The following is a 12984-nucleotide window of genomic DNA, read 5'->3' as shown; positions in this document are numbered from 1 at the left end:
TAGAGTTTTATATTTGCATCCCACGAAAAATGGGTTTCCTGTAAAAAAACTACCTCTGCTCTGTGGTGGTACAGCTCTCTTAGTAGTTTATGTCTCTTGTTAGGGGAGTTTAGGCCCCTAACATTGTATGTTAAACATAAAAAGTCCATTTGACCAAAACCTTGTGCCTTATTTGCAACTTTATGGAAAAAAAACGAGCTCTATGAGTTTTCTGTCTGCACAGGGCGACACCCCCCCTAGCCCCCCCTCCTCCCCCCAACCCCCCCTCCTGTCCCCACCTCCCCATCCCCCCTCCACATCTCCCTCCCCCCACCCCCCCCGCCATTACTAGGCAAATGGATCGCAGGGCGGCCATCTCTGAGCGCCCACTCTGCGACCGATGTGCCCTGGGGTGGGTCCCGGTGAAAGGCGGCTGCGGTGACTACTCAAACCTTTATAACTTGCGCCTGTTCCCTCCCTCTTTTTCCCTCCCCCGCCCCCCCGCACCCCCAGCCAAACCCCCCACACTCACCACCTCCCCCTCCCCCCAAGTACACTACGGGAAGACACTTTCAGGGATGATAGGGACCCCAATTTCTAGTTTCTCACAGAAGTCCTGTAAGTCCTCCATTTGTCTCAAATTACAAGTCCTGCCCTCTTTTGCTACGTTCAGGGACAACGGGAACCCCCATCTATACTTTAGGTTTGCATCTCTTAGTAAGTCCAGCAGTGGCTTCAGCTGTCTCCTTCTTGCCAATGTACCGGCGGATAAATCAGAAAAAATCTGTATCTCTTGATTGTTGAATTTAACCGGCCGGGCCCCTCTTAGTTTACTCCAGATATTGGCTTTGTCCTCAAATTGATGAAATTTCACAATGATATCTCTGGGTGCATCTCCTCTTAGGTTATGAGGTTTCCTGATCCTGTGGACACGGTCGATTTTCAGTTCACTATCCAGGTTTCTTCCCAAGAGGGGATTGAAAAGCTCTTTACAGACTAAAAACAGGTCCTCATCTCTGTGCTCAGGCAGTGATCTAATTCTTAAATTTTGTCGTCTGTTTTGGTTTTCTTGTTCTTCCATCTTATAAAGCAGCTCTCTGTGTCCCCTCTGTAGTGTTTTTACTTGTTTTTTTAACATGGCTATTTCTCCACCTTGCTGTTCCACCCCCCTCTCCATGTCCAGGTGTCCCATGTCAGTTCTTACATTCAAGATTTCTGCTTTAATTACTTTTTCTAGATTTTCAAACATATCTTGAATCTCCATTTTTGTTCGGAGCGCCTCTCTTGTCGGATCTGCCTCCATATTTAAAGCTGGAAATCCTTCCGCAAATGTCCCAGTGGTAGCTGCCCCCCCCTGGGCTCCTTTGCTTTTGGTAACAGCCTTTTTTCTATCTTTAGCTTCCTTTGGCTCTTGTTGTTTATTATCCGTGCTTGGGCTTTTCAGAAACTTTTGAATAGTACTCGAGTTCAGACTGTCTCTAGATTTATTGGGGTCCGTCGATCTTTGGGGGCGCCCTCTCATGTTCAACCCCGCTCCCCCCTGGCCGCCTGAGCCTTGATTGACCTAGTTAGGTCCCACCACCTGTTGTTACAGTCTGGCTCAAGGCTCCGCTTCTACCAGTGCAGGGACTTTAACACAGGGGTGGATACCCAACCCGGAGGCCCTCACTTTAGAGAGGGCACGATAGTGCACCCAACGTGTTGTTCAGATTAAATTAACTGGTCTAACCCGGCTTTTAACAATGCTCTATCGTTGGGGCGGGAGCCCAGACGTCTCCGACCGCGGTCTCCCTTAGACCCAACTTAGGTCCACCTTTGAGAGAAATGCAAAAAATATTATGTCCTTGGGGGGTGCTTATGATTTAGAGTCGCTCGGGCTACCCGAGCACCTTCTTAGCGATATCAGGTAAGTAGCATACCCCCACTTTAATTACATAATGTCCACTCTAATCGCAGCAATGGTATAATGTTTACAACTCTTCTTGTACCCTTTGCAATGCTTTAGTTGGCTTTTTTTCCACACATAGTTTTAATATAGCAATTAGACCAGTTCATGTGGCATTGATATCAGCCAGGCTGATCCTACCTGACTCCAGGTGGGCTCCAGAGGACCTCTTGCAGGGACGGTATCCACGTGCCAGGGAGGGACCTTTACCAACGCCAATGCCGTGTTCAGCGTAGAGGAGTAGGAAAAAAGGGGGGGGGAGGCGGGAGGGAATCCTCTCCCCGCACGGTTCACCGCACTGTCAGATTGCCAGGCAGTCCTGTCTGCGCTGCCGTACTCCCTCAGATTGTCACAGCGCGAGTAATGCAGAGGAGGAGCGGATTCCGAGGAGTCCTGTGGCGACAACCTCGCGGGGGGGGGGACCAGAGGCGCCGGAGGTTGGTGAGGTATGTCTCCCTTCCGTCTGCTGAGTCAGCCGCTCAAAGGACGGCACCGATCCCCGGTGTTCGTCGGGCGGCTTCCCCCGCTCACTCTGGTCAGCTGGCCGACGAGCCCGCCTATGGCTGGGGGGGAGGAGGAGGGGGAGAAGCGATTGACGGCCACGGTCTCTCACCCCGGGCTTTTAGGACACTGACCTCCAGCAGCGTGCAGCTCTCACCGCTCTCATCGCCCCTGACACCGAGCCCCGCCCCCAGATCACAGCACGTTACGTCATGTCTCCCTCCCTACCCCTGTTCTAAACAGATGAGTACATGATGAAGAACCAAGTATGACAAATTGGCAAGTGGAGCTTGATATGGCATGAGACATGAGAATGCAGGAAGAACCATTAACTAGCTTTACAATAGCTTTCATTAGTTTAATTTCACTGATCTGTGTGTGAAAGTTTAATTGATTAATGGATTTGGGTAATAAGTGAACACTACAGTTTACAGATTAACACAGCTTTAATCTAAATGTAAATCAAACAAAAAGGTATATGTGTTTAACCTATATCTGCTTATTTCCTATTGATAATATTGTAAGTAGTAATAAATAAACCTGTACATGTGAGTGTTTACATTTTTCTGCATGTTATTAATAATAGTGTAGGTAGTAATAAAATATGCATGGGTGTATATTTTTTTGTGTGTTATTAATAATTGTATAAGTGTGTGTATACATTTTTCTGTGTGTTAATGATAGTACTAAGAACGCGTGCATATGGGTGTTTATATAGAATTTTGTATTATTGATAATATGTTGTAGATTAAGTAGTGATACAATGTGTGAGCATGTAGATGTATATATTTATGTGTGTTACTTACTAATAGTATAGGTAGTACAAAAAGGCTATATAATGTAAGTTGCATACTAGTTATTGCATGCAATGTTTAAATCATGTTTATTTGCATTAAACAGTTACCATAAACCTATTGCGAAATTGTTGTGAACACCACCTACTATTTTAGAGTACTTTCTGTTCATTAAAAAATACTCATTTTTGCTAGTATTATCCTATCAATGGCAAAAATATTTTGTAAAATCTATATTTTCTGAGATTTGAAAAGTGTTTCATTAACTTAGCTTTTATTTCTCACAAAAGACAAAACCTTGTGATAATTGCTTGCAAGGGCTCAGGCTGGAAACATTTTGTATCTTTGCACATAAACACAGAGAACCCTCTGGAGCTGTCTTCTGTACAGTAGCACGGTGAAGTCAGGAAAAAAAGCCATGGAATTTTTAATAAGAGAGAGTTATAGTCTGTATTGTTAGTACATTTATTATGTCAAGAATGTCTGAATGCATTAGTGTGACAGGATTATTGTCAGCAACCAAACAAAACAATGTTAGAATAAATTAAAAACATCAAATGAATGACAGTAAAAAAAATATCCCTTTTCTTATGCTAACTAGCTCATTAATTTTACCATGTCTAAATCAGTCATTGCTGAATCTGATTATAATTCAATATACAACTTTTCATATTTCTGCAAGGAATTTACTTATATTTTTTTGGTGCGATACGCATTTTTATTGGCACTTGAGAAATTGCTTGTTTTGTTCCAAGCTGTAATTCATTCCAAGGGTCAAGTCATGCAATCATATGTTTATTTCTAGGTCCTAGTCGATCAGAGTTGGTGAAAGATAATTGGCCTTATTCAGTAAAGAGTGCACATTTCTTAAGTGCATTGGCAACCATTCAGAGATGACTGGTCAGCGATTAATAGTCTTAATCATTGGTAAAAGATTAGTGGCCTTGTTTAATAAAGAGAACATGTTTCTTAAGGCTTGGTCCACACCGATGTGCGGAGCGGCTCACAGCAGGGGGTCCAGCGAGTCCCTGTTGTCTGTTTCAGGGATGAATCAGACCCAAATTTTTCCCTGGATTCAGACCTGATGTTAGGAACCTGGTAGTTGAGCCCGACTGGTAGAAGGAGACCTCTCTTAAGCGCTGGTTCAGGAGCCACTGGAGTGGGAACAGTGGTCTCTTGAGCACAGTGGGTAGGAGTGCCATTTAATCAAAAACTGTACCTGCCCCAATCTCTTCCTGCAATCGAGGATGGCCTCCACTTCGTATTCCTCGTTTCCGTCCACCAAAACAGGTTCAGGGACCCTGGTGCCCCTATCAGGAAAGGGGTCGGCTACAGCAGGCTTCAATAGCGACACATGGAATACAGGATGGATTTTAAGTGAGTCAGGTAAACACAGTTCATAAGATACCTCATTAATCTTCCTTTTCACCAGGAAGGGCCCAATAAATTTAGGAGCAAACTTTTTGGAAGGACAAGCCAACTTAATGTTATTGGTAGACAGCCATACCTTATCACCAAGCTGCAGGTTCAGATCTCCTCTTCTTTTTTGATCGAAGATCCTTTTGCTGTCTGCTTGTGCCTTGGACACCGCTTCCTGTAACATCTGATTATTGTGACTGAGGAACTGTACTGTGTCCTGAATCGCTGGAACTGAGGATTCTGGAAGAAAATCTGGTAAGAAAGATACATGAAAACCATAATTGGCAAAGAAAGGAGACTGACCGGTGGCAGGGTGGCATTATTATAAGCGAATTCCGCTAGGGGCAGCAGGGACACCCAATCATCTTGTACAAAAGATGTAAAACACCTAATGTATTGCTCCACCGTCTGATTTGTCCTTTCTGTTTGCCCATTAGTTTGGGGATAGTATGCTGAGGACAGGGCTAGTTCAGTTTTCAAGATTTCACACAGGGCTTTCCAGAAGCATGAAGTAAACTGCACCCCCCTATCAGACACTATATTTGCGGGGACTCCGTGCAGCCTAACGATCTCTTTGATGAACACACGGGCCGTTTCTACGGGAGAAGGCGTCCCCTTTAAGGGCACAAAATGGGCCATCTTAGACAGACGATCGACGACCACAAAGATCGCCGAACATCCTTCAGAGCATGGTAGCTCAACTATAAAGTCCATTGCTATCATCCTCCAGGGCCTAGTTGGTATGGGCAACGGCCTCAACAGTCCCCAGGCTCGGTTCCTAGAAGTTTTATTTTGGATGCAAACAGAACAAGAGTTGACGTACTTCCTGCAAAATTCTTTCAGGTTTGGCCACCAGAACGTACGTTGCACGAGTTCAAGGGTCTTACGAACCCCAAAATGTCCTGCAAGTGGATGGTCATGCAATAACGTAAGCACCTTAACTCGGACGTTTTCCGGTACAAATATTTGACTTCCTCTCCACAATAACCCATCTCGTGATGTTAGGGTGAATCCCTGGAGGCTTGAAGGTTCTGGCGATGCTTCTCTGATCAAGGACAGGAGATCCGTCTGAAGGAGCAAGAAGCTATTAGCCGACAGAATGGTGTCGGGTACAGAAAGGTCTTTAGGATTGTCAAACATGCGCGATAGCGCGTCTGGTTTTATGTTTTTAGTTCCTGGCTGGTAAGTAATGTGGAAGCAGAAACGTGTAAAGAATAGGGCCCACCGGGCTTGTCGGGGTTTCAGTCTCTTAGCAGATCTTAAGTACTTGAGATACTTGTGATCAGTATATATTAGAACCGGATGAACTGCGCCCTCTAACAGATACCTCTACTCCTCTAATGCTGTCTTGATGGCGAGTAGTTCCCGATCACCCACGTCGTAATTTCGCTCAGCCGACGAGAGTTTCCTGGAGAAGAATCCCACGGGGTGCATCAGATCCTTGTTGCCCTGCTGTTGAGAGATGACTGCACCCACAGCCACTTCGGAAACATCAACCTCCAGGATAAAGGGTAAAGATGGATCAGGATGACTGAGGATCGGAGCTGAAGTGAAACGCCTCTTTAATTCTTCAAAGGCCTCCTGAGCCTCCGGGCTCCAGTGAAAACGACAGTTCTGCTTGGTTAGCTGCGTGATGGGTGAAATGATGGCAGAAAATCCCTTAATGAATTTCCTATAGAAATTTGCAAATCCAGTGAACCGCTGCACGCCCTTCTTGTCCAGAGGAGCTGGCCAATCTAACACAGCGGACGCCTTCTGAAGGTCCATTTTGATGCCGGTTGGGGAGATCACTAGTCCCAAAAACTGAATGTCCTTTTGTTCGAATTCGCACTTCTCCGCTTTAGCGTACAGTCCATGCAAACGAAGACGGCCCAAGACTCTGCGAACATGTTCCCGATGCTGATTAAGAGAACTGGAGAAAATTAAAATATCGTCCAAGTAGACAATTACAAAGATGTCCAGGAAGTCTCTGAATACATCGTTGACCAGATGCTGGAATGTGACAGGGGCATTGCAAAGGCCGAAGGGCATGACTAGATACTCATAGTGCCCGAAACGGGTCTGGAAAGCCGTCTTCCATTCATCCCCGGCCCGAATGCGGACCAGGTTGTAGGCCCCTTTTAAATCCAATTTGGTGAAGATGATGGCAGACCTCAATTTCTGAAACAGTTCAGGTATCAGGGGCAACGGTTAGCGGTTTTTAACCATTTAACTCCCGATAGTCCACACATGGACAAAGAGTCTGATCTTTTTTAGAGACAAAAAATATTCCGGCCCCAGCTGGGGAGGTGGAAGGTCGAATAAAGCCCTTTTCCAGGTTTTAATTAATGTATAGCTTAAGTGCCTCTTGTTCCTTTTCAGATAGCGGAAAGATGTGCCCGAAAGGAATCTCGGCCCCAGGGAGCAGCTCGATTGGGCAATCATAAGGACGATGGGGTGGCAGGGCGTCTGCTCCCTTCTTGCTGAATACATCTGCAAATTCCCGGTACACCTCTGGTATGGTTTGAAGCAGATCTTGATCCACATCCATGCAAAGTAAGGTGGCAGCAGATTTGGAGGGTTCAGGTAAACAATGTCTTTGACAGTAGGGTGATAGAAACTTGACTTCACCAGTGGCCCAATTAACATGGGGGTTATGGGCCTGAAGCCAGAGCATCCCTGAAATGAATGGAAATAATGGAGAGGAGATGACGTCCAGAGTTAGGATCTCTTCATGCTGAGATAAACAGGTGGCAGACAGAGGAAGGGTTTCTTGAGAGACTTGTCCCGATCTTATATGGGACCCATCGGCCAGAAAAACTGAGAGTTTGTGAGTCTTGTCTTTCAGGGGAAGGTTTTGTTGGGTAGCAAAGGCAGAATTGATAAAGCAGCTACATGCCCCAGAATCAATAATGGCTTTGACCTGGATTGTTCTTCCCTGGAGCTGTAATGAGAGAGGGAGAGCAAGTTGAGTTGCATTGGCGGTTAAAGCGGATAAACTGGCCGGGGTAGAAGAAACACACTTACGGGTCTTGACCGGAGAGTTGTTCACGTAGTGTCCTGCCCCCCACAGTAGAGGCAGAGGTTTAGCTGGCATCTACACGCCAGTTCTTCTGGGGGCAGAGTAGAACGCATTAGTCCCAGCTGCATTGGTTCAGGAACATTGGGTGTTGGGGTGGCCGGGTTTGAGCAGGTGGAAGGTAGGTATCGGGAGGCAGGAGCCGGAAACCTTGCAGTCATCCACATAGGGCGAATTTGCTGGGAGGAAGGTTCAGATCGGCATTCACGAAGACGTTGGTCGATCTGGATTGTCAAGGCAATAAGTTCTTCAAGGGTATCGGGCATTCCTAAACGAGCAAGCTCATCCTTTAGACTTTCAGATAACCCCATGCGGAATTGATGGCGTAAAGCTGCATTGTTCCATTGTGTGTCCGCGCTTCAGCGTCGGAAGTCCGTGACATAGTCCTCGGCCAGCCTGCAGCCTTGCTGGAGCGCGAACAAAGCTGACTCAGCTGTGGCAGTCCGCTGGGGATCCTCGTATAACTGAGCCATGGCTTCGAAGAAAGCGGGCAAGGACTGGATCTGTGCAGAGTTAGTTTCAAGCAGGCGGTGGTCCCAGGTCTGAGGTTCCCCTTGTAGGAGGGATATAACAAATCCCACTTTGGTAGCCTCTAAAGAAAAAGTCCGTGGCTGTAAGGCGAAGTAAAGTTGACAGGCGCTGCGGAAGGCCAGGAACTTGGTTCGGTCACCAGAAAACCTTTCAGGGATAGGGACTCTTGGTTCGGGTGGAAGCATAACCACAGCAGGAGATGCAGCACCCTGTACTGGAGCAGCTGTTGAGGCAGGAGACACACCTCCCGGGCCACTGAGGTTCAGGACTTGACCCTCCAGTCTGGTGTAGCTGTCTTGCAAAGTCTTTACGGCCTGGGTGAGTGCCGCTAAATGCGTACAGATCTCCTTAATGGGAGAGGTCTCTCCTGCGGGCTCAGTCATGGCTTTTCGTACTGTTAGGAACCTGGTAGTTGAGCCCGACTGGTAGAAGGAGACCTCTCTTAAGCGCTGGTTCAGGAGCCACTGGAGTGGGAACAGTGGTCTCTTGAGCACAGTGGGCAGGAGTGCCTGATGCGGGTCCTTGTGGTGGCCAACACAGGAGCTTGAGAAGACGTCCCTCCGGGATGGCTGAGCTGCGGATGCTGACAGGCAGAAGCGGATCCGTAAGCAGACAGGTGGATAATATGGCAGCAACAGAACCTGGAGCTGGAAGAGCAGGCTGGAAGCAGCATCACAGGACACAGGCAAAGCATAGTCAAACAGTCCGTATTGGCAGGAGATTAGGCAGGTATATGGCAGAAGGAATGATCACAGAATAGTCAGGCAGGCAGGTGTTTGGCAACGGGTCACAGGCAAGGTCAGGCAGGCCGGGTCGGGTTGGAGACAGAAGAATGGTCAGACGTAGCTGGGTCAATAGCAGGTAATAACAATAGGCAGGATACAGGAACTCAGGTGCAGAGCTGCAGACATTCAGCACCTGATGGAAGCATCTGACAAACTTTTAAAGGGTCTTTGGCGCCAAACAGCGCTAGCGCGAACGGGCGCGCGCACGGACGCACGGGAGCGCGTCGGCGCCCCCCAGTGGGGAATTCTGTTGAACTGCCCTGGAAAAGCCCCTCGTGCACCTGCGCACATGCATGTTAGCCTGACGGCCACCGACATGTCCCTGACACCTGAATCGGACCAGAAGATGCACAGGACTCTTCTGCAAACCACTCCGCAGCCGTCCCAGAGCTATGTGAACCGGCTCCATTGAGAGACGATCACAGTCTCCTGAAATGGGATTTGGTTGCGGGGAAACCCACATCCAATTCCCACTAGTGTGAACCCAGCCCAAAAGAAATAACCCACAACAACCAATCGGAATAAGTTTTACTAAACTATAAAGATTAAAGAATAACAGTACTTAGTAAGTCTTATACTTACCTGTCCCCTAAGATTTTCCTCTGGGCAGCCTGCTGAAAGCCAAACAGCCTCCCAGCTGTCCCTACTTTTTCTATGCATCCGTTCATTTATATGGAATGTTTGCCCCATACGTGGATGACCTTTCCATAGAAAAAACAGAGCCTAGCTTGGGTGACTTTTATAATCTTCTGCAGGTATGGATAGCAGGTATAAATACACTGAAGAGTAAACTAGATCATAAGTTGGGGCGTGACCAAGATGGCGGCGGTGTAGGATGCTTAGTTGAGGACCTCTGCTACCACTGCGGGGAATTCATCCTGTTCTAATACCTTGGGTCTCTCCTAGACCAGCTGAATCTCTCCCTAAATCATCCCGGCGGGGAATGGCATGGACCCGGAACAGAACCAACACGCAAAAGCAGGGAAACGCCCCTAAATCTCCCAAGTCTCCTGGAGGAGTGGCTGTACACATGGCCAGTAAGAGCAACATGGCATCCCAGATGGAGGTTCCAGAGCCCCCACTCATAGAGCAGAGTAACTTCGATACCCTAATGCAGGCGATTACAGGCTGCCAATCTATGCTGTCAACTCTCACCACCAAGATTGACACCGCTCAGCTGGAAATCGGCCTCATCCGGCAGGACTTCGATAAGATCCGCCAGAGGGCTACAGAGACCGAGCACTGGCTGGGCGATACCGAAGATATGGTCCGCGACCACTCAGCCTCCATGCACACCCTGCAGGTGAGAGTGCACTCCCTCAAGTTGAGAGCTGAGGATGTGGAGAACTGCAACTGCCAGAACAATCTTAGGATCATAGGTCTTCCTGAGGGATTGGAAGGCTCGGATTCACCTGCATACACGGAGTGCATGCTCTGCACACTCTTCCCCCAGGCAGCCTTATCGACCTTCTTTGCAGTGAAGAGAGCACACAGGAGGCACCACAACGTGGGCCTGCTGGCATCCTGCCACGTAGCTTTATCTTCAGGCTGCTCAACTTCCGAGACCGTGATCTGATCCTGCGAGAGGCTCGTAAGCTGCACAATATCTGTCATGAGGCTGCACGGCTGATGTTCTTCAATGATTTATCAGTGGACACCCAGAATTGTTCGAGCAAAGGCTATCAAGTATAGCATGCTTTTCCCAGCACGCCTCCGGGTGCAAGACAGGGAAACCACTCGATTCTTTACTTCACCTAGTGAGGCATGAACACGCTGCCTCCACGCTGATACAACGTATCCCTGTGAGCCTACTTATCCGGATCAGTGAGTACTAACCTTCCCCGGTCCCCCCAACTGCACTGTTCCTCTTAATGTGGTAAGAGGTGTTTTTCTGCAATGCCGGCTGTGTAGGCTGTTCTTGCTAATGTATTAGCCCTGGCAGCTATGGGGACTGAAGCCCTGCCTAGAACTGGGGCACGCTGCTGTTGACTGAGTTCCATTGGACTTTTGATTAAAGCCCGCACAGCATTTGATTCACATTTTTGCCCCCTTCACCTCTGGGTGGTGGGGGGTGTTTTGCTCTTGGTCTGCAACAAGTTGGGGTTGCCCACATCGTTTCTTTGCTTGTACACCATTTTTGCCTTTTGAGATATAATTGGATGAAGATTCTACTGTGTCCCCCCCTGAATTTTGGTTATTCCATGACGTAACAGTCCTATTATGTAAGTTCGTACCCCTGAATATATTCAGGAGACATATTGGTTCCCGCTCGTTGGCGGCATCTCCTCTGGTGTACCTACACCTTTTTTGTTTTCGCAGTTGAACATATTTGGCTGCTCTCTGTTCATGACCCCAAGTAGTCACTGACTATGGTTAGTTTTGGGATATAGGCATACCCTGGTTTGGGGGGGTGGGTTGGGACGGGTTGAGATGGTTACTTGTTCAAACGAAGGAATGTTACATAGTTACATAGTTACATAGTAGGTGAGGTTGAAAAAAGACACAAGTCCATCAAGTCCAACCTATGTGTGTGATTATGTGTCAGTATTACATTACATATCCCTGTATGTTGCGGTCATTCAGGTGATTATCTAATAGTTTCTTGAAGCTATCAATGCTCCCCGCTGAGACCACCGCCTGTGGAAGGGAATTCCACATCTTTGCCACTCTTACAGTAAAGAACCCTCTACGTAGTTTAAGGTTAAACCTCTTTTCTTCTAATTGTAATGAGTGGCCACGAGTCTTATTAAACTCTCTTCTGCGAAAAAGTTTTATCCTTATTGTGGGGTCACCAGTACAGTAAATTGAAATCATATCCTCTCTCAAGCGTCTCTTCTCCAGAGAGAATAAGTTCAGTGCTTGCAACCTTTCCTCATAACTAAGATCCTCCAGACCCTTTATCAGCTTTGTTGTCCTTCTTTGTACTCGCTCCATTTCCAGTACATCCCTCCTGAGGACTGGTGCCCAGAACTGGACAGCATACTCCAGGTGCGGCCTGTAGAGCGGGAGAATTATCGTTTTATCTCTGGAGTTGATCCCCCTTTTAATGCATACCAATATTCTGTTTGCTTTATTAGCAGCAGCTTGGCATTGCATGCCATTGCTGAGCCTATCATCTACTAGGACCCCCAGGTCCTTTTCCATCCTAGATTCCCCCAGAGGTTCTCCCCCCAGTGTATAGATTGCATTCATATTTTTGCCACCCAAATGCATTATCTTACATTTTTCTACATTGAACCTCATTTGCCATGTAGTCGCCCACCCCATTAATTTGTTCAGGTCTTTTGCAAGATTTCCACATCCTGCGGAGAAGTTATTGCCCTGCTTAGCTTAGTATCGTCTGCAAATACAGAGATTGAACTGTTTATCCCATCCTCCAGGTCGTTTATGAACAAATTAAATAGGATTGGTCCCAGCACAGAACCCTGGGGAACCCCACTACCCACCCATGACCATTCTGAGTACTCCCCATTTATCACCACCCTGTGAACACGCCCTTGTAGCCTGTTTTCAATCCATGTACTCACCCTATGGTCCATGCCAACGCACCTTATTTTGTACAGTAAACGTTTATGGGGAACTGTGTCAAATGCTTTTGCAAAATCCAGATACACCACGTCTACGGGCCTTCCTTTATCTAGATGGCAACTCACCTCCTCATAGAAGGTTAATAGATTGGTTTGGCAAGAACGATTCTTCATGAATCCATGCTGATTACTGCTAATGATATCATTCTTATTACTAAAATCTTGTATATAGTCCCTTATCGTCCCCTCCAAGAGTTTACATACTATTGATGTTAGGCTAACTGGTCTGTAATTCCCAGGGATGTTTTTTGGGCCCTTTTTAAATATTGGTGCTACATTGGCTTTTCTCCAATTAGCTGGTACCATTCCAGTCAATAGACTGTCTGTAAAAATTAGGAACAACTGTCTGGCAATCACCTGACTGAGTTCCCTAAGTACCCTCGGA

This window comes from Aquarana catesbeiana, linkage group LG04 (genome assembly GCF_042186555.1).
Source record: "Aquarana catesbeiana isolate 2022-GZ linkage group LG04, ASM4218655v1, whole genome shotgun sequence".
In the NCBI taxonomy this organism is placed as follows: Eukaryota; Metazoa; Chordata; class Amphibia; order Anura; family Ranidae; genus Aquarana; species Aquarana catesbeiana.
Note: the sequence above shows the minus strand (reverse complement) of the source record.